Genomic DNA, 21,027 nt, shown 5'->3' with positions numbered 1-21,027 from the left:
ACTGGTAAGGGCAGCAAATGTTACGAGGAGAAGGCAGGAGAATGGAGTCAAGGGGAATTTAAAAAAAAAACAAGGATGCAATGGAGGAGCAAATTCGATGGGTCTAATTCTGCTCCTATGGCTTATGGCTTGTCCTTTCTGCCCATCATATACAACAGAACAACCTTAACTATCTTCAGGTCTTCAGAAACTTGACCAGTGGCTAACAATGAAGCAAATATCTCCAAAGGCCTACACTTTCTTCTTTACCCTCCCACAAAAATCTAAAAATGCACACAGTCAGGCTTGAAGATTATCCACCTTAATTTACTGTAAGGCTGCCAAAATCCCCTCCTTTGTAATATGAATGCCCTCCTAAGCACTAAAGAGAAACATTCCTTAAATACCAGGGCTTCCTCAATGATATATAAAGTAGAGGAATCATTGTGGCAGAGGTTTAATGGCTTGGATGGACTTGAATAAAATTTTAAAAAACTCAGCATGGAAACACATATTGATGTCCATTATACTGAATATCAACAAATAATACTAGCATATCTTGTGTTCAAGAAAAAGCCATACTGGTAATCTCTTAGTTCACTTCTCTTCATCAATCTGTTGTGTAGTTTGTTTCTTATTTTTTGGTGCAAGCATTGAAGCCACTTGATTTCACCTTTAAGCTTCAGTAAGTGTGACTAATTGGAAAAATAAGGGCTGCATGCGTGATGTTGAAATAAATACATGGAAAGACTTGCAACGTCATTCAGATATTTGTGGCTTTTTGCAGTTGACTTCCCTCACTGCAATTACCTTTCATGCTTGATTCCAGTTTGGTCACAATAACGTATATAAAGTAACAAGATGAACAGAATTAAGTAAAGGGCATGAGGACTACAAGAGCCCGAGATTCAAGAAAGGTGGAAGCTTAGAGAAATGAGATATAGATAATTAAGACCCCTTTCAAGCAAATCCTGAACTCTACTTTGTGCCTCTCCCTGAGCTGTGCTCTCAGATTCCCCTTCAAAACCTGCCCTCATCATTTTTTTGTTAAAATCCTTTGGCTTATCACCTCTGAAGCCTTTCTTTCCCCAGTGTTCTTCAGTACAACTTTGAATCCCATGTAAATTGCACATACTTGATTCTTCTTTAAGCATGGTCAAATATGATGGCAGAATATAGTATTAATGGTGACACTCTTGGCAGCATGGAGGATCAGAGGGATCTTGGGGTCCGAATCCATAGGACTCTCAAAGCAGCTGCACAGGTTGACTCTGTGGTTAAGGCAGCGTATGGTGTATTGGCTTTCATCAATAGGATCCTGGTCAGACCCCACCTGGAGTACTGTGCTCAGTTCTGGTCGCCTCACTACAGATAGGATGTGGAAGCCATAGAAAGTGTGCAGAGGAGATTTACAAGGATATTGCCTGGATTAGGGAGCATGCCTTATGAGAATAGGTTGAGTGAACTCGACCTTTTCTCCTTGGAGCGACGGAGGATGAGAGGTGACCTGATAGAGGTGTATAAGATGATGAGAGGCATTGATCATGTGGATAGTCAGAGGCCTTTTTCCCCAGGGCTGAAATGATTGTCATAAGAGCTCACAGGTTTAAGGTGCTGGGGAGTAGGTACAGAGGAGACGTCAGGGGTAATTTTTTTTACTCAGAGAGGTGAGCGCGTGGAATGGGCTACTGGCAACGGTGGTGGAGGCGGATATGATAGGGTCTTTTAAGAGACTTTTAGATAGGTACATGGAGCTTCTAAAAATAGAGGGCTGTAGGTAAGCCTAGTAATTTCTAAGGTAGGGACATGTTCGGCATAACTTTGTGGGCTGAAGGGCCTGTATTGTGCTGTAGGTTTTCTATGTTTCTAAGCTGTTCTCCTCCATGAATGGAAATATTAGAATTTAGATTTTGCCATTATGCACCACGTCTTTAAAAATACTTCTGTGGTACTGGCATCATATTGTGAATGCACTGTGATCTTCTTCAGTTTCATATCACTATAACCAAAACCAATTTTTCGTCAATCTTGCCAAAATTTTAGTCTTCTGCCTCAGACCCTCAAAGGCTGTTTCCAGAACTTTGTTTCAATGCTTCTATTTAATTCAAAGATGACATGGTTCAGAACATTCATTTCCAACCATAGTGAGTGAGGTTCTGCTTCAGCTGAAAAGGCTAAAAGTTAATAAATCTCCAGGGCCACACAACATTTGGGTGGAGAATTGGTTAGCAGACAGGAAGCAAAGAGTGGGAATAAACGGGACCTTTTCAGAATGGCAGGCAGTGACTAGTGGGGTACCGCAAGGCTCAGTGCTGGGACCCCAGTTGTTTACAATATATATTAATGACTTGGATGAGGGAATTAAATGCAGCATCTCCAAGTTTGCGGATGACACGAAGCTGGGTGGCAGTGTTAGCAGTGAGGAGGATGCTAAGAGGATGCAGGGTGACTTGGATAGGTTGGGTGAGTGGGCAAACTCATGGCAGATGCAATTTAATGTGGATAAATGTGAAGTTATCCACTTTGGTGGCAAAAATAGGAAAACAGATTATTATCTGAATGGTGGCCGATTAGGAAAAGGGGAGGTGCAACGAGACCTGGGTGTCATTATACACCAGTCATTGAAAGTGGGCATGCAGGTACAGCAGGCGGTGAAAAAGGCGAATGGTATGCTGGCATTTATAGCGAGAGGATTCGAGTACAGGAGCAGGGAGGTACTACTGCAGTTGTACAAGGCCTTGGTGAGACCACACCTGGAGTATTGTGTGCAGTTTTGGTCCCCTAATCTGCGGAAAGACATCTTTGCCATAGAGGGAGTACAAAGAAGGTTCACCAGATTGATTCCTGGGATGGCAGGACTTTCATATGAAGAAAGACTGGATGAACTGGGCTTGTACTCGTTGGAATTTAGAAGATTGAGGGGGGATCTGATTGAAACGTATAAGATCCTAAAGGGATTGGACAGGCTAGATGCAGGAAGATTGTTCCCGATGTTGGGGAAGTCCAGAACGAGGGGTCACAGTTTGAGGATAGAGGGGAAGCCTTTTAGGACCGAGATTATGAAAAACTTCTTCACACAGAGAGTGGTGAATCTGTGGAATTCTCTGCCACAGCAAACTGTTGAGGCCAGTTCATTGGCTATGTTTAAGAGGGAGTTAGATATGGCCCTTGTGGCTACAGGGGTCAGGGGGTATGGAGGGAAGGCTGGGGCGGGGTTCTGAGTTGGATGATCAGCCATGATCATAATAAATGGCGGTGCAGGCTCGAAGGGCCGAATGGCCTACTCCTGCACCTATTTTCTATGTTTCTATGTTTCTATATATCCAAGGTTCTTCAAAAAGGTCTCTGATTATATATACAAACTCATAACTTGTATTTTTCAAAAGTCAGTGAAGACTGGTGCAATCTCAAAGGACTGGAAATGGGCTAGCATTTTCCCAGGATACAAGAAGGGTGGCCACACTGACTCTGGTAACTATAGACCAGTAAGCTTAATGTGTACAGTGTCCCCCGCTTTTCGAACGTTCGCTTTACGAAACCTCACTGTTACGAAAGACCTACATTAGTACCCTATTTTCGCTTTCAGAAGGTGTTTTCACTGTTACGAAAAAAAAAATTCAGCACACGATAAAAGGCAACGTGCCCCGAGCAGACGCTCTCCCCTGGATTCTCGCCGGCATTGCTTAAACACGAGCCTATGAGCAGCTGTTTGCGAGATGAGTTCTATGGTATCGGAAAAGCCTGAAAGAGCTCATAAGGGTGTTACACTTAGGGTAATACTAGACATAATTAAGCGATTTGATCGTGGTGAACGAAGTAAGGACAACGTGAGTCTGGCTTGTGGAAGTTGACGAAGATGTTGTTGAAGAGGTTTTGGCATCCCATCACCAAGAACTGACAGATGAAGAGCTGATGCAATTGGAAGAAAAAAGGCTAACAATCGAAACCAAATGAGTAATGATAAAGTACGACTTTAATTTTGAAAGGGTACGTCGGTTTAGGAGATATTTACAGGTGGGTCTGAGTCCTTATTAAAGAACTGTGTGATAGAAAAATACGCGAGGCTCAGCAGTCAAGCAAGCCTTCCATATCAGCCACAGCAGACGACAAACCTCGACCTTCGACATCGAGGCGGGCAGTCATAGGAGATGAGTTGCCTGTTCTAATGGAAACAGGCAACGAGATGACACCCCAGTGTCCCACCACCCCAACCCCCAGGCCACGGACAGATACCGATTCACGGAGAATGCAAAAGTAGCTGGGAGGCACACAGCACATCTTTAAGAAAAAAGCCGAAATAAACATGCTAATTAATTAGGTGCCGCTGACACGTAATTGTCGGCCCAGATCATAGACGACGCAATCAGATATTGGCACTGATCTGGGCCGACAATTACGGGCGGCACCTAATTAATTAGCATGTTTGTTTTGGCTTTTTTCTTAAAGATGTGCTGTGTTCCTCCCAGCTACCGCTGGACCCCTGCGTTCTTCGCAGCAATGTATCGCTCAACGGCCTGGAGGGTGAGGGGCTACTGCACCACCCAAACTCCAACAACTTTGTCTAACACACCGTCATCAGTGTGCTCGGCGCTGTCCCGATTCCCATAAGTGATACTATACTGTACATACATTATTTCTACTTTATACTGGCTGTGTATTTTTACATGTTATTTGGTATGATTTGGCAGCTTCATAGCTTAAAGGTTGCTGGAGAGAGTGTTTTTGCCGAGAGCGCTTGCGTGACATTTTCTGCCGATGGCGCTTGCGTGAGATTTTCGCTATGGAGAACACTTCAGTAATGATTGTGGAAAAGTATTCCTACTTTATATAGGCTGTGTATTTATCATATCATTCCTGCTTTTACCATATGTTACTGTTATTTTAGGTTTTATGTGTTATTTGGCATGATTTGGTAGGTTATTTCTGGGTCTGCGAACGCTCACAAAATTTTCCCATATAAGTAAATGGTAATTGCTTCTTCGCTTTACGACATTTCGGCTTACGAACCATTTCACAGGAACGCTCTACCTTCGGATTGCAGGGGAAACCTGTATTGTAGGTAAGATAATGGAAACATTAATAAAGAATGAGATGGAAAAGCAGTTGATAAGAACAGGCATGTTAGCAGAATGCCAGCACGGGATCAGAAAGGGGAAATCATGTTTTATCAATATGCTAGAGTTCCATGAGGAGGCAACTAAAATGCATAAAAACAGTAAGAGCGGTTGATATCATTTACTTGGACTTTCAAAAGGCTTTTGACAAGGAATCCTACAAGAGTTTAATAATCAAATTACAGGAGGTAGGGATTCCGGATAAGGAGTACAAATGGTGCAGATTCGGCTCAAAAACAGAAAACCAGTTATGGTGAGAGGATCATTTTCACACCTAGAAGATGTTATAAGTCGGGCTCCGCAGTTCTAGGGCCGCTGCTGTTTTTAATCTGCATTAATTATTTGGATAAACTCATAACAAATAAGTCAGTAAAGGTTGCAAAATTGGGGGAATGGGCTGATAACATTCAGGCAGCAGAAACAATACAGTTAGATCTAAACAAAATCCAGATTCGGGCAGATAAATGGCAGATGAAATTCAAAGTAAATGTAGAGTATTACATATGGGAAGTAGAAATATTAGATATAAATATACAATTGGGGGTATTGAGTTGGACAGTTCACTGTATGAGAAGGATTTAGGTGTCCCGGCAATCTCATCACTTTCAACATCTAAACAATGCAAACAAGCAATTAGGAAGACCAATAGAATGGTTGGACCATATAATGCCCTCACTGGAGTTCAAGTTTACAGACATTCTCCTCAAGCTGAATAATGCACTTGTGAGGACACACCTTGATACTGTGTACAACTTTGGTCTCCGTATTTCATGAGGGATGTAAAGGCACTGGAGAGAGTTCAGAGCAGGAAGACTAGAGTCATTCCAGGTCTACAGAGTACAAGCTATGAAGAAAGATTAAACCTTTTTAACCCAAGTAGACATAAAATGAGAGGAGACATGATAGAAGTGTTCAAAATCATTAGGGGTACAAGTAACGAGGATGCTAGCAGCTACTTCAAAATAAATCCATCAACAAGATCTTGGGGCCATAGGTGGAGACTGGTTAAAGAGAGATTTCAGACAGACATCAGGAAGCATTTCTTTACACAGCAAGTTGTGGGTGGACACATGGAACAAACTACCTAGTTGTGCTGTTGAGAGTAGTACCTTAAAGACTTTCAAATTTAAACTTGATAGTTATTTCAACACACTATGTGAATAGGAATTTGGCAAGCTTTGTTGGGCCAAAGGGCATGTTCTTGTCAACAATTTTCTAATCTTCTAATACTGGGAACCCAACAGTCGTTCCAAGTAAAGCAATGAGTTCACTTGATCTTTTGTCTTGCTTTTGAATGATGCTGCTTCAACACAATTCCACGGTAACCTTTGTTCATAGTTGGTAGCCTCAGGATTCAATTCCAGCATTCTGATTTCTCCGCAAACAACAGGAATTCTGCAGATGCTGGAAATTCAAGCAACATACATCAAAGTTGCTGGTGAACGCAGCAGGCCAGGCAGCATCTATAGGAAGAGGCGCAGTCGACGTTTCAGGCCGAGACCCTTCGTCAGGACTAACTGAAGGACTCACTCTTCCTTCAGTTAGTCCTGACGAAGGGTCTCGGCCTGAAACGTCGACTGCGCCTCTTCCTATAGATGCTGCCTGGCCTGCTGCGTTCACCAGCAACTTTGATGTATGTTTCTGATTTCTCCTATCCTTTTAAACTCAACATTTGCCTGATCTCTAACACTTCTTATCTAGCTGCAACTTTTCTGGTCTAACCACCATAATTTTTGTTTCATACACCACCTTTCTCACATATTCTTCCTGCCAGTTAAAAACATTAAGTTCCTCATTCAATACACGTACAACTCAAGGATGTATAGTTGGCCCACTGCTCAACTCTCTATACTCATGGCTGTGCGGCTAGACATAGCCCAAATGCCATCTATAAATTCAGCAATGACACAACTGTGGCTGGCCGAATCTCAGATGGTGATCTGGAAGTGTACAGGAGTGACATAGATCGGCTGTGTGGGTGGCATTGCAGTAATAGCCTTGTATTCAATGCCATCAAGACCGAAAGACTGATTGTGGGCTTCAGAAAGAGAAAGTCATGAAAACACACAGCAGTCCTCATTGAGGAGTCAGTAGTGAAAAGGGCGAGCAGCTTTAAGTTCCTTGGTGTCAACATCTGAGAGGATCAATCCTGGATCAAGCAGAATGATGCAATCCAGAAGGCATGTTAGTGACTATACTTCATTATGTATTTGAGGAGATTTGGTATGTCAAAGACTCCAACAAATTTCTACAGACGTACCACGGAGAGCATTCTAACTCAGTTACATCACCACCTGGTGTGGTAGCTTCCACGCACAGAAATCGGAAGAGGCCGTAGAGCAGAGGTTCCTATCCTGGGGTCCACGGACCCCTTGCTTAATGGTAATGGTCAAAGGCATAATAAAGGATGGAAACCCCTGCTGTAGAGGGTTTTAGTCTCAGCTAGTTACATAATGGGCACAAGCCTCCCCATACCCAGGATATCTCCAAAAGGCAGTGCCTCAAGAAGTAACGTCCATCATTCAGGACCCTCACCATCTGAGACATGTTCTCTTCATCTTAGTACCATTAAGGAGGAGTTACAGGAGCCTAAAGATGAACACTCAATATTTTTGGAACAGCCTCAGCCCCACCACCCCGCCACCCACTCCCACCATTAGATTTCTGAACAATCCATGAATTCATGAACACTACATCACTATTCCTCTTTTGCACTATTTTTACTGTAACACAATAGTTTTAAGTATTGCACTATATTACCTGCCGCAAAACAATAAATTTCAGAACATAGGTCAGTGATAATAAACCTGATTCTGACTTTGCTCAATATGCTTTACCTTTTTATCTCCCCCCGCCCCCCCCGCCCCACCTTCACTGACCATTTATCCATTTCCTAGACATAAAACACATTCCAAGTTCCATGCATGCAAGACATTGGAAGCCTGTTTGCTCTGACTAACTGGTCAATGTGCAACACAATGCACAAAGATATAGCTGATAGCATTGTCTACTCATGTTGTTTTTAAGCCCAAGGAGCAGAAATTTAAAAGAGTCTGCACCCGTTCAATTCAACAGTTGAGTAATCAAACAATCATGCAATTTAAGTACAAGGGCATTTGAAACCGTTAAAGATTCACTTGGATGTTGAAATGCATTTTCTCTCTACAAGTATAGAAGTGTTCCTGGAGAAGGGTCTGCTAGATTATTAAAATTATGTACAGTTGCACTTTAGAACCTTCTGCTGTGTTATCTTGGACCTCCTGTTAGCCAGCTGCAAAATAACAATGGTATTTTTCCACTAAGCCTTTCAGCCTGTGGTGTTATGGCTTACTTTTGAATAACAAGCCAAAAATTGTAATACTCAGAGTTGTTCAGCTCATCAGAAATCCTTACAGTTGATATATTCTCATAAATAAAAGAAAATTCAACTAGATTAAACACTCAAGCAAAACTTATGCTACCACTTTTCTGCACTTTTAATCATATTCATCCAATGATTTTTACTAGTTCTAATTTACCATTAAATACTCAAATTACAAAGAAAAATCATGACTAATATTTTTACTTTTATATATTGTCACTTCATAGTCTCCAAACATTTTGCTCCATGCAGAGACTAACGGCTGGTTACAGAAAGGAATCTTAAAACTAAATAATTGCTATATATTTAGCAGATATTTGGGGTAAACTATATAACTTTTTAAATGGGGATAAATATGCAGAAAGATTGCCACTGGCATGGTATGAAGATCACATTTTTAAAAAAGTCTATGAATAACCCAAGACAAACAAAAATTCATTCAAATTTTGCAGATGTTACAAGCCATAACTTTCTGTATGGCAAACCACAGACATCAGATTCTAACATGTGTAGCTGTCTTATAGATCAATTCCTTCCCCATCTATAGGTACAAGTTCCTGAGAGGTGGGACTTGGAGCGATCTGATGGTATCACATGTCCAGCACACACATGCACACAAGTCCTGGCCATAAAACACTCAATAATCTCCGGCAGAACCTTTAAGCCATGGCCTCATTCCCGGATATTCAGAAGTATGGAACTGATAAACTTTTCTGATGCTAAGCCTGATATAAAGTAGCAGAGGTTCAGTACACTAAAAAAAAGCTATTGCAGCAAATGGATTATGTAGTTAAACTTCATACAGAATCTACGGAACACAGCACACTCATTGAAAAGGCGGCGGCAATATTTACATGAAAATTCTGTTCTTGAGTGTAGTTGTGCAGAGAAATAATTACAGATGGCACTAAGTGCCTATATTTCCCAGTAAATTTTAGCTTCATGAATACTGCACTGAACTGCTGGGTATTTCAGGGAAACAGGTGATCAGTTTATATTTCAGGCTGAAGACAAACTGTCTTGATCCTGAAATTAACTATTGATTCTGTTTCCACAGGTGCTGCCTGACCTTCTGTTTCAAATGTATTCAAAATTTACATGACATTATTTTGATCAAAGTGGGGAACAGAGCAATCACATACTGCACATTTAAAGATTTTCAAAATTACTGTAGCAAGATGATAAAGCACTTCAAAAAGATACACAATTAAGTATAGGAAATTGAATAAAATAACATAGCTGTCCTGCTAAACTAAGTCAATCAGTCATTTAGTTCAGCAGACATCCCACCCTGCAAACACTCATCTCAGGGAGGTAGCACCATCAATTTGCGGGAGACTTCCGGGAGAGGTGGGATGTCTGCAATAGAGTAGCTCCTTAGCAGCTGGCCAGCTAGTTTAAATAATGTTAGCTATGCTAATGAACGAATGACACCTGTTAAATTCACCTCAACTTGTCTTTTACAGTCTTAACACACCATGGGCAATAGAAAAGTCACTGTTGCAAACAGTGCAGCGAGCAACACTGTCATTATTTTGACCCCTATTAGGCAGGGGTACACTTTAGTGTAGTCTGGGGTCCGAGTGATGTACGTTTTATTTTTTTTTTGGAACACTCTGCCATGGCGCGCTCTCGCCTGCCTTCTCGCTCGCTTTCTCTCCCTCTCGCTCTTGCTCGCTTTCTCTCGCTCGCTCTCACTCACATGCTCTCGCTTGCTTTCTCTCGCGTGCGCTCTCTCTCGTGGTCGCTCTCGCACTCTCTTGCTTTTCTCTCGCTCGCTCTCAAAAAAATTGATTTCTGTGATATTGTATATAATTTGTGGGCATCAGGGAGCCACTATTCATATGCGGGAGACTCCCGGAAGTTCCAAGAGAGGTGGGATGTCTGGTTCAGTGGGACCATTCTTTGCATCACAATTTAGGAAGGAGAAAGTGATCTTGGAAAAGTTTTCATCTGAGTAAATTTCCTATTTACAATCAATCAGGGCCTCCATTATGGGGAGAAATCAAAGAATTGAGGTTGCTTTCTTTAAAGCTCGAGGAGATTGGCAGACGGCAGGGGATCTGTAGTAGTCGTGAGGACTAGGCCTCAAGCCTTGGTGTCGCCTGTTTACAGCTGCCCAGGAGAGCCTGAGGCAGAGTTGGTGCATTCCACCGGCATGCTGGAGTCAATGCTGCTCTCTCTGGCTGTAGACTGTTGCAACATTTATGGACTCAAGGACTTGGGATTTCAATTTTGTTTATGTGTGACTGCATTTTACCGACATCTTATTGTGCTATATGTGGGAGGAAGGAGAAGACGGTGGCGCGACGCAGCGCGCACGGCCATCCCGAATGAACGTTCCGAATGAACGTGCATCAATCCGGATTTGATGGGGACAGCCGTGAAAGCGCAGAGGAACATCTGGAGCAACTTCTGAAATGCCTGCTTCGCTGCCACTGCTACTGCGTGATCGAGAATCTCCGGAGACGTAGGCCCCAAATCCTCGGCTTTGTGTATCGCCTGTTGCCGGGGCCGGGGTCGAAACGCTCGGCAGAGATGGTGCTCTGTGCATTGGTGTCAGGAGGTGGTCGGATGCTTGGAGTTTTTCGGACGGACTCGGAGTCGAACTGTGGTCGGATGCTTCCGGGATGCTGCATCGGCAAGTTGGCGGCGCTGGAGGTTTACCGTCTGCGTGAGATGATGGGACTTTGAGAGACTCTGAGACTTCTACTGTGCCATGGTCTGTTCTTATCAAATTACGGTATTGTTTTGCACTGTTGTAACTATATGTCATAATTATGTGGTTTTTGTTAGTTTTTAAGTTGGTTTGACATGTGTTTTCGTGATATCATTCTGGAAAAACATTTTTATCATTTCTTAATGCATTCATTACTAAATGACAATAAAAGGGGACTGCATGTCCTCATAATCATAATAAACATGTGCCTTGTGTTGGTACTGTGTTTTGCTCCTTGTCCGTGGAGTAACACTGTTTCACCTGGCTGTATTCATGGGTATTTATGCATGGTTGAATGATAATTAAACTTGAAACTGAGAATCATAACAACACCAATTATGACTTTTGTTTTTGTCCCAGCAAAGAGGTAAGTGCACAATACAATTAAAAGAACAAGTATTTTGATACACATTTCAAACGCCTTTACTCAAAAAACTCATACACATTAGAACTGCTACAGTAATGTTTCAAAGCTTTAATGTTCTGCATCACTTGTTTCTCTCCAAGCCAAAATTTAGTTAAAGTACTAATACTAGCAATGGAAGGAAAACACTAATACTGCCTAAAATTATTTTGTTTGATTTCCAAAATATGCATTACAAAATGTGCACCATGATTGTGTTGGGAGCATCCGCATTTGCTGTCTGCCATGTCTCCTCTTAACTAGTTCCATTTATAACGATCAAGATTCAGATTTATCACTTGTACTATACATCAAAACATACAGTGAGGTGTGTTGTTTGCATTCGCAATACAACCCAAGGATGTGCTGGCAGCAGTCTGCAAGTGCCATCACACATTCTGGCACCAACATAGCAAGCCCACAATTTTCAGCAAAACAACACACACAACAATTAAACAACAAAACAAGCCCCTTTCCTTCCTCCTGCCCACTGATGCACACAGACTGTCCTTCAACACGAGGACAGGCTGCCTCCAGCAGACTTGTAGTCATCGGGCCTCTGACTTCCCCAGTGGACCTGTGGACACAAGGCTTTGGCCATCAACTTCCGGACTTCTGATCAACCTTCGTCTTCAATTTTAATGAGCCCAAGGACCCAAAACTCCAGACCTCAAACACCTGACTCGCCCACTTGCACACCTAGGTGGTTACGTCCCTTATGCCTTCTGCCCGCCTGGACCACTCATCCCTGGACCCACCAACCAGGGGGTCTCACTGACCAGCCCTCGTCCTCGCTGTTCTCTGTCCACAGCACTTGCCAGCCCGACATCCACCTATGGATGTCCTTTGCCATACGTCTACATCGCTGGCTTTCTAATGTGGAGTGCAAAGTGGAGGCCTAGACTCTGGCCTAACCTCTACCTTCCCCACATCCCTGTTCCTAAACTTTAACCTAACTCTCCTCTATACCCCTAAAATCATCCCTATAAGCCTAGCAAACAATTAAGTCTAAGTTATGATCTCAACAGAGTCTGCAGCTAGGGTTGCCAACAATCCCATTATCAGCCAGGACATCCCATATATTGGGATAAATTGGTTTGTCCCATACAGGACCACCCGTGTCCTGTATTTCCCCCGCTAAGGTAGAGCGTTCCTATGAAACTGTTCGTAAGCCGAAATGGCGTATAGCGCAGAATCAATTACCACTAATTTATATGGGAAAAATTTTTGAGCATTCCCAGACCCAAAAAATAACCTACCAAATCATACCAATAACACATAAAACCTGAAATAACACTAACATATAGTAAAAGCAGGAATGATATGATAAATACATAGCCTATATAAAGTAGAAATAATGTACATACAGTGTATCAGAATCGGGAAGATTAAGCCAAATCCGATTTGTAGAAAAAAAAATCGACACGTACACGCATGTGCACATCATGCATGCGCAAGGCTTCATGGTCATGGTGGTCTTTCTCGGGGTAAACACAAGTGTCCTGTATTTGACTGCTACTTTTGTCCCTCATTTGGGATTGAGAAAGTTGGCAACCCTATTTGCAGCTCAGCACCATCTTGACCAAAACAATATTATTATACACTTGGAACACAAGAAATTCTGCAGGTGCTGGAAATATGAACGAACACGAACACACACACATGTGTGCTGTGGAACTCAGCAAGCCAAGCAGCATCTATGGAGGGGAATAAACAGTCAACGTTTCAGGCTGAGTCTCCTTATCAAGACTGGAAAAGAAGGGGGAAGAGTTCAGTAACTTGCATAATTTCAGGTCTCCAGCATTTAATCAAATTGGCATTCAGCTTTTTTTTAAAAAAAGTTTTTAGAAATGCTTTTCCACATGCTGCTGATTTTGTACATTCCATTTATATAACTCAGCATTTCAGGGTTGAAATTAGAAGCTGTTGTTTGCATGCACAAAAGATAGTGGCATTCAGTATGTCGTTACATGGGCATGGATTTGGAGAACACAATGAAAAGTTAACAGCTGCGGGGGAGAAAAAAAGGACAGATAAATCAGTCGACTGAATTTCGATGTAAAGAGTATTCAGTGAGAAGTATTCAATGTCTTGTTAAAGGAATAGATGTACCATGATTATTGTGGTTCCCATATCTTTTGTCTGAATGAATCTATGACAATGACACATCTGTTGCACACAATTATAGGAATTTGAAAAATGTTGGTTTCTGAATAAAGAACAGCTAAATCAATATAGACTGTTTTTAAGCCTGTTGCTTCACTTTCTGCTTTATTTCCCAGACTTAACAAGCTATGTAATACATTCCACTTCATTTAAATCACTGAACCACTTAGTCTACAGAAAGCTAGCTTTAGTAACATGCAGAATTTACCTGAAAAGATAAATATACAATTTCTCATTGTTTCTAAAAACATTTGAGTCAAATCTCTGAAATAACCACTGAATTCATTCATGTAAAATTACCAGTTTCTTCAAGGCCACTATAGGATACATTGCTATATCAAGATTTTAGCCACAAAGCAACTATATAGACTTCTTACTGCTTTCAAAAAAAAAGTAATGTATGCAAGTGCAAAGAATGAGCACAATAATTGTCTAAAAATACTTTGTCTATATTGGAGAAGCACATAAACATTTAACTTCTTTCTCCAAGCATGGACAAATTTAAATTCCCAAAAGCACTTGATCACTACTTACCTGACTATGATAAGGCAATTAATATCCAAAATTTTTATTTAAATTGACAGCTAACTAAAATAAGACTGACCTCTGCAGATTTAAGTAGACAATGTCTGTGAATACACTTCCCCTCTGTCTACAGCTGTCTAACGTAGTTCTCAGAAATAGAGGTGAATTGTGACTGAATGAAACAACCCTGCAAGTGACAATCCAAAATGAGATTAAAGATCAGCCTGTTTCAATGAAACCATCATGCAACATATCCTTCTGACAATGTTACAGATAATGAATTCTCAAATCGAAAATTTAATATACAAAGATTAAAGCATCCAAGTCAATACTCTTCCTCTATTACAATCATACAAGGTTAGAGCTTTTAACCAGGTTAATACAAATATCCAGATCCCTGAAGGAAAGTCAGCAGGTTCAAAACTAAATGCAAGATCCAGGGGATTTTTTTTTAATTTCGCAAACAATGCAACTCCTGCAAATGTATAATCATACATTTTACTACACCTCAAAGACCACTGATTTTCATTACATTAATGAATTGCACTTGAATTTGAGTCATTGGTATACAGCTTTCAAAATCCTTAAAATATGCCAATCACACAAAATGTGGAAGCATAGCGAGAAGGATAGTAATGGATCTCAAGGGATTACACCTGGCAGAATCAGCAAATGCATGGCAGAAGATTAACACAGACAATACAATGTTACATTTTAGTAATAATGAGATGAAATATAAACCAGAGGGGAAAAAGACTTTTCTAAAGGGTTCAAGACTACCATTTTGGAAGGGAAAATTGAGAAAGTAGTTAGAAAACATCTGGGATACTGATCTTTTTATTATAAATACAGAACAAAAGCTCTGATGACCTTTCATGAATGGTACCCGGATCACATAGTACGACAAAGGATAAAGGAAGGAAAAACAGTAAAGTCAGAAAATGATGGGAAAGCTGGAAAACTCTGCAAGGAAGAAAATACAGTAGATGTGGAGCTCATCAAGTGCTTTTGAGAAATTTCTTAATTCAAAGCAGTCTGGAAAAAGTAAAGAGCAGGCTGTACCAGATCTTGCGCTGTGCATTGTGATGGGGTTGATGAATGACTTCATTGTGAAGGCTTTCTTGAGTGATTGAGCAAGTCCTCCATTGGCCAGGGTCGACCATGGATGTTGCATCATAAGTCATAACTGTCTAGATATGCAAGCCTGAGCAGTACGATATGGAGAGCAAGCTGTTGACCATGTAGCAAGCTCCCCCCCTCCATGCTTCCGATAAATTCAAAAGAACAGCAGAATCCAATACAGTTTGGTACCAGCAGCGTCACAGGAGTTGCCAGTCAGCTGTGAACCCAAGGTAGGATTGCCTTAGGGACTTGAACTCCAGATTTTTCCCCATAGAGTTTATCTTTGAAGCCTTCCCCGTGAGTGGGTATCGCCGCAAGGCAGTGGAGGTTTGAGATCAGAGTTTTCCTTCTTCTAGGTCAACTGCCAACCACTGTTAACGAGCTCCATCAGTCCGAAAGTCTTTCTTAGATAGCAAGGATCTGACTGGAAAGGGGCAATCCAAGAGCAGTATTTTAAAATTAAATAAAGGTATCCTCAGTAACGTGAAAGCAGACCTCAGTAAAGTGACCGTTCCAATTAGGTTAAGGGATCAGTCACTGTAAATGAACAGGAAAAACTTGTAGAGTAGATCTTTCAGAATAGAAAGAATAAATTAAATTCCATCAAGAAAGAAAAGAAAATCCTATCATGACATTTATAAATATTAAAATACCTCCAATGTCTGCAACCCTGCAAGGTCATCGCACTTCCAAAGTAAAATGAAAATATGTAATACAGCATAATTATGCAGATAATTGCACCAAGGCAGGTGGCAAATCGTAAGATTGGAGTGAATACAAAAAACACAGCAGCAAATGATAAGATTAATAATAAAAACAGAATGAAATAAAGCTGCACAGAAATAGAAAAACAGATGGGGGTTATGGGCATTTAAAAAAAGAAAAATAAACAAAATAAATGGTGGTCATATAGAAAGTGAACCTGGATTATAATGGAAAATAAGGAAAAGGCAAATGAAGTATAGATACTTCGTATTCATCTTCACTACAGAGGATATACAGCTTAGAAATAATTATAATACAAGAATCGGAAGGAAGGATGAAGGAAAAGTTCCAATCAAAGAGGAAGAGGTATTGAGCAAATTATTGAAGCTTTGAACTGAGAAGTTCCAAATTTTAATACATATCATCCAGATGTCTTAACAGTAATGGTTAGTGAGATAGTTGATTAGTTGTCTTCAATTTTCTAAAATTCCCTACAAATGGAGTAAGCTCCTTTTGATTGGAAAACAGCAAATTATAGTAACTCAAAATGGGCAAGGGCAGAAAGCAGCAAACTACAGACCATTAGGATAATAGCCACATGAGGAAAATTATTGGAGGCATTATATCTTGATCAATGAGTCAAATCAACTTGTTTGGCTGAGGCGGCACGAGTTTTAAAAAGAGCTCAGGGCCTTTTGGGACTTTATGGCGACCTGGAATCATAATGATATATGAGGTGGTGTGTAACCAAAGTAACCATTGTAAGAGAAGCCACTGTGGGAGTGGACAATATTAGAGTGGTCAGGCTTTGGCCTAACAGGCTTGGGCAAGAACAGGTAGAGGTTCTAAGTAAGTTTCTAATGAGCTTTATTTTTCTCCAGTTCTGTCTTTCAGTACATATCTAGTGCAGTGAGAATAAATCCAGGGTTTGTGGCATGTTCTTTGAGTGAGATGTGAGAACTCGGGGAGACCGCCAGAGTTCATCTGCATGAAATGCACGGAGCCACAGTTCCTTTGAGAACGCTAAGGAAATGAAGCCATAGCTCAGTGATATTCAGCTCATACAGGAAAATAAATAGGGATGACTATCTCCCTGTAGCTTCCAAGTTGCAGGAAGCAGGTACCTGGATGACTGTCAGGAGGGGAAAAAGGGGTACAGGCAGCCAGTGCAGAGAACTCCTGTGGCCATTTCCCTCAATGAGTATGCCATTTTGGATACAGTTGGGGGTACAGCCTGGCACTGAGTTTGGCTCTGTGGCTCAGAAGGGAAGGGGGAAAGAGGAGGAGTGCAGCAGCGAGAGGAGCAGACAGGAATTTCTGTGGACATGGAAGAGGCAAGTGGATGGCACGTTGCCTTCCAAGTGTCAGGGCCAGGGATGTCTCAGATCAGGTCCACTGCACTCTAAAGGGGGAGAGTGAGCTATCGAAAGTGGTAGTACATATGGGTACCACTGATATTGGTAGGAAAAAGGAGGAGGTCCTGAAGTGAGAATATAGGGTAGTAATCACTGGATTTCTTCCTGTGCCACACACCAGTGAGGGTAAGAATGGGATGATTGGGCAAATGAACGCATGGCTGAAGAGTTGATGCAGGGGGCAGGGATTCAGATTTCTGGATCATTGTGATCTCTTCTAGGGAAGGTAGGACCAATATCCTTGTAGGCAGGTTTGCCAGAGCTGTTGGTGAGGGGGATAAATTAATTTGGCAGGTAGATGGAAACTGAAGTGATAGGACTGAGGATGGGCAATTGGCATACAAGCAGATGCAGTAAGACAATAGGGCAAAATTGCAGCCAGTGGAATGAATTGAAGTTTAACATGAGTCAAAATTGAAAAGGCTGATGAATATAGGATCAAAGGTATTATATTTAAATGCACACAGTATACAGAGTAAGGTAGATGATCTTGTAGTACAGTTAGAGATTAACAAGACAAGAGTCTACAAAAAAAGGTACTAGAATGGATGGAAAATTGACTGACAGGCAGGAAGCAAAGAGTGGGAATAAAGGGACCTTTTCTGGTTGGCTGCCAGTGACTAATGGTGTTCCACAAGGGTCGGAGTTAGGACCGCTTCTTTTCACATTATACGTCAATGCCTTGGATGACGGACTTGATGGCTTTATGGCCAAGTGTGCAGACGATAGGTGGAGGGAAGGGTAGGTAATGTTGAGGAAGCAGGGAGTCTGCAGAAGAACTTAAACAGATTGGTATAATGGGCAACGTAGTGGCAGATGAAACATAGTGCAGGGAAGCATATGGTCATGCACTATGGTAGAAGGAATAACGGTGTAGTCTTTTTTCTGAACGGGGATAAAATTCAGAAATCACAAGTGTAAGTTGCCCTGGGTGCCTTCACGCAGGATTCCCTAAAATTAACTTGCAGGTCAAGTCGGTGGTAAGGAAGCCAAGTGCAATGTAAGCATTCATTTCTTGAGGACTAGAATCTAAAAGCAAGAATGTAATGCTGAGGCTTTATAAGACCTCGGTCAGACTGGATTTGGAATATTGTGAGCTGCTTGGACCCTTTGTCTAAGAAAAGATAAGGCATTGGAGAGGGTCCAGAGGAGGTTCACAAGAGTTATTCTAGTAATAAAAGGATTAATATTTGAGGAGCGATTGATGGCTCTGGACCTGTACTTTTGGAACTTAGAAGAATGAGAGGTGATCCTATTGAAACCTATCAAATATTGAAAGGCCTCAATAGAGTGGATGTGGAGAGGGTGTTTCCTATAATGGGAGAGTCTAGGATCATGGGGCACAGCCTCAGGATAGAGGGACATCCATTTAAAACAGAGATGAGGAGGAATTTCTTTAGCCAGAGGACCTGTGGAATTCATTTCCACATACGTCTGTTGAGGCCAGGTCACTGGGTAAATTTAAAGTGGAGGCTGATAGGTCCTTGATTAGTCAAGGGCATCAAAGGGTCTGAGGAGAAGACAGGAGAAAGGTGTTGAATGTGATGCTAACTCAGCCTCAATGAATCTTTCTTTCTTTCTTTTTTTTTCTTTTTAAATCTTTTTATTGAGTAAGTATACAAAAAAGGTAAGCCATATAAACATTAATACAATGTTAAAGTATAATAAAATTCCAAAAGATAACAATACCAAAAAGAGAATACTACAAACAATGTAATTTAAGCATAAGAAACCAAGATAACATAATAGTATACTTGATTTTATATATATCAATGGAAAAAAAAGAAAAAAAAACCCCAAAAAAAAAACCCACCGTGCAACTAACTAAAAGCAAAGCAAAGCAATGGGCTAACTTGAAACCAAACAGAGTTAAACTTAAAATCACGTCCTCAATCCCGACCTCCATTAAAACAGTGAAGAAAAAACAAGAAGGGTAAATATTACATTAAATGAAAATATCGAATAAAAGGTCCCCAAATCTGTTCAAATTTAAATGAAGAATCATAAAGGTTACTTCTAATTTTCTCCAGATTCAAACATAAAATCGTCTGAGAAAACCAAAAAAAGGTAGTTGGAGCATTAAGCTCTTTCCAATGTTGTAAAATACATCTTTTCGCCATTAAAGTAAGAAATGCAATCATTCTACGGGCTGAAGGGGAAAGATTACTAGAAATTTTAGGTAGTCCAAAGATAGCAGTAATAGGGTGAGGAGAGATATCTATATTTAATACCTTAGAAATAATATTGAAAATATCTCTCCAAAAAGTTTCCAAAGTAGGGCAAGACCAAAACATATGAGTTAAAGAGGCTATCTGCCCCGAACATCTATCACAGAAAGGATTAATATGCGAGTAAAAACGCGCTAACTTATCTTTGGACATATGTGCTCTATGAACCACTTTAAATTGAATTAGGGAATGTTTAGCACAAATAGAGGAAGTATTAACTAATTGTAAAATCTGCCCCCAGTCATCCACAGAAATGGTAAGCCCCAATTCCTGTTCCCAATCTACCCTAATCTTATCAAATGGAGCTTTCCTAAGTTTCATAATAATATTATAAATCATAGCCGATGCACCTTTCTGACATGGATTAAGGTTAATTATCGAATCTAAAATATATATAGGAGGAAGCATTGGAAAGGAAGAAAGTATAGTACTTAGGAAATTTCTAACTTGTAAATATCTAAAAAAATGTATTCTTGATAAGTTATATTTATTAGATAATTGTTCAAAAGACATAAGGGAACCATCTAAAAATAAATCCAAAAACCGTAAAATACCCTTAGTCTTCCAAGTTTGAAAAGCGCGATCCGTAAAAGAGGGAGGAAAAAATATGTTACCTAAAATAGGAATCGCTAACCCGAATTGATTAAGATCAAAAAATTTTCTGAATTGAAACCAAAGCCTCAATGAATCAAATGGCTTAATTCTGCTCACATGTAAACAGTCAACATCCCTGGTCAGCAGCAATTCGCCAGAAATGGGAAAAGTTAGAAATTAATTTCCAGTAAGAGAGAAGGTAGAGGAGGGACATATAAAACAAAAAGTTTGTGGTGAGGCGAGTTGAAATTGCTTAAAGGGCAGAAGTTACCAACACCAAATTTCTTGGCCTATTAATGTTAAGGTTTTTGAATCTGCCCGGTTAGCCTAACAACCATGCTAAGAAAAATTGAGACAGCATGATATAAACGCAGAAAATGGAAAACCGGAAACAATGGGAAAACAATTCAGCAAGTTAGGGAGCATCTGCATGAATCTACTGGAATTTAGAATGAGGAAAATGACAGGAGTTTTCACTTAAATATTAAAGTTTGAGGAATCATGATAAGCTGAATGTGGAGAGGATGTTTACTCTTTAAACATGAACATTACACCACACTACAAGCCTTTCAGCCCACCATATTATGCCAACATTTAAACTACTCTAATCTAACCCTTCCCTCCTACATAGCACACAATTTTTCTATCATTCATGTGCCTAAGGGTTTCTTAAATGCCCCTAATATATTGACCTCT

The 21,027-nt window shown here is 40.7% G+C and overlaps 1 protein-coding gene across 3 annotated transcripts in view; it reads right to left on the bottom strand.

Annotated features, from left to right (window-relative positions):
- The window catches only part of macc1 (MET transcriptional regulator MACC1), a 60,272-nt gene that overhangs the window by 21,270 nt on the left and 17,975 nt on the right, over positions 1-21,027 (bottom strand). The window contains exon 1 of one of the 3 annotated variants that reach the window (XM_063043749.1): positions 16,043-16,066. The exons of the other annotated variants lie outside the window; for them this stretch is intronic. The gene's annotated coding sequence lies outside the window, so the exon portion shown is untranslated. Of the gene's footprint in view, positions 1-16,042; positions 16,067-21,027 lie in introns of those variants that run through there. 3 annotated transcript variants of the gene reach the window in all.

The sequence above is a fragment of the Mobula hypostoma genome, chromosome 3 (assembly GCF_963921235.1).
Source record: "Mobula hypostoma chromosome 3, sMobHyp1.1, whole genome shotgun sequence".
Taxonomy (NCBI): domain Eukaryota; kingdom Metazoa; phylum Chordata; class Chondrichthyes; order Myliobatiformes; family Myliobatidae; genus Mobula; species Mobula hypostoma.
This window is presented reverse-complemented; position numbering and strand designations above follow the sequence as displayed.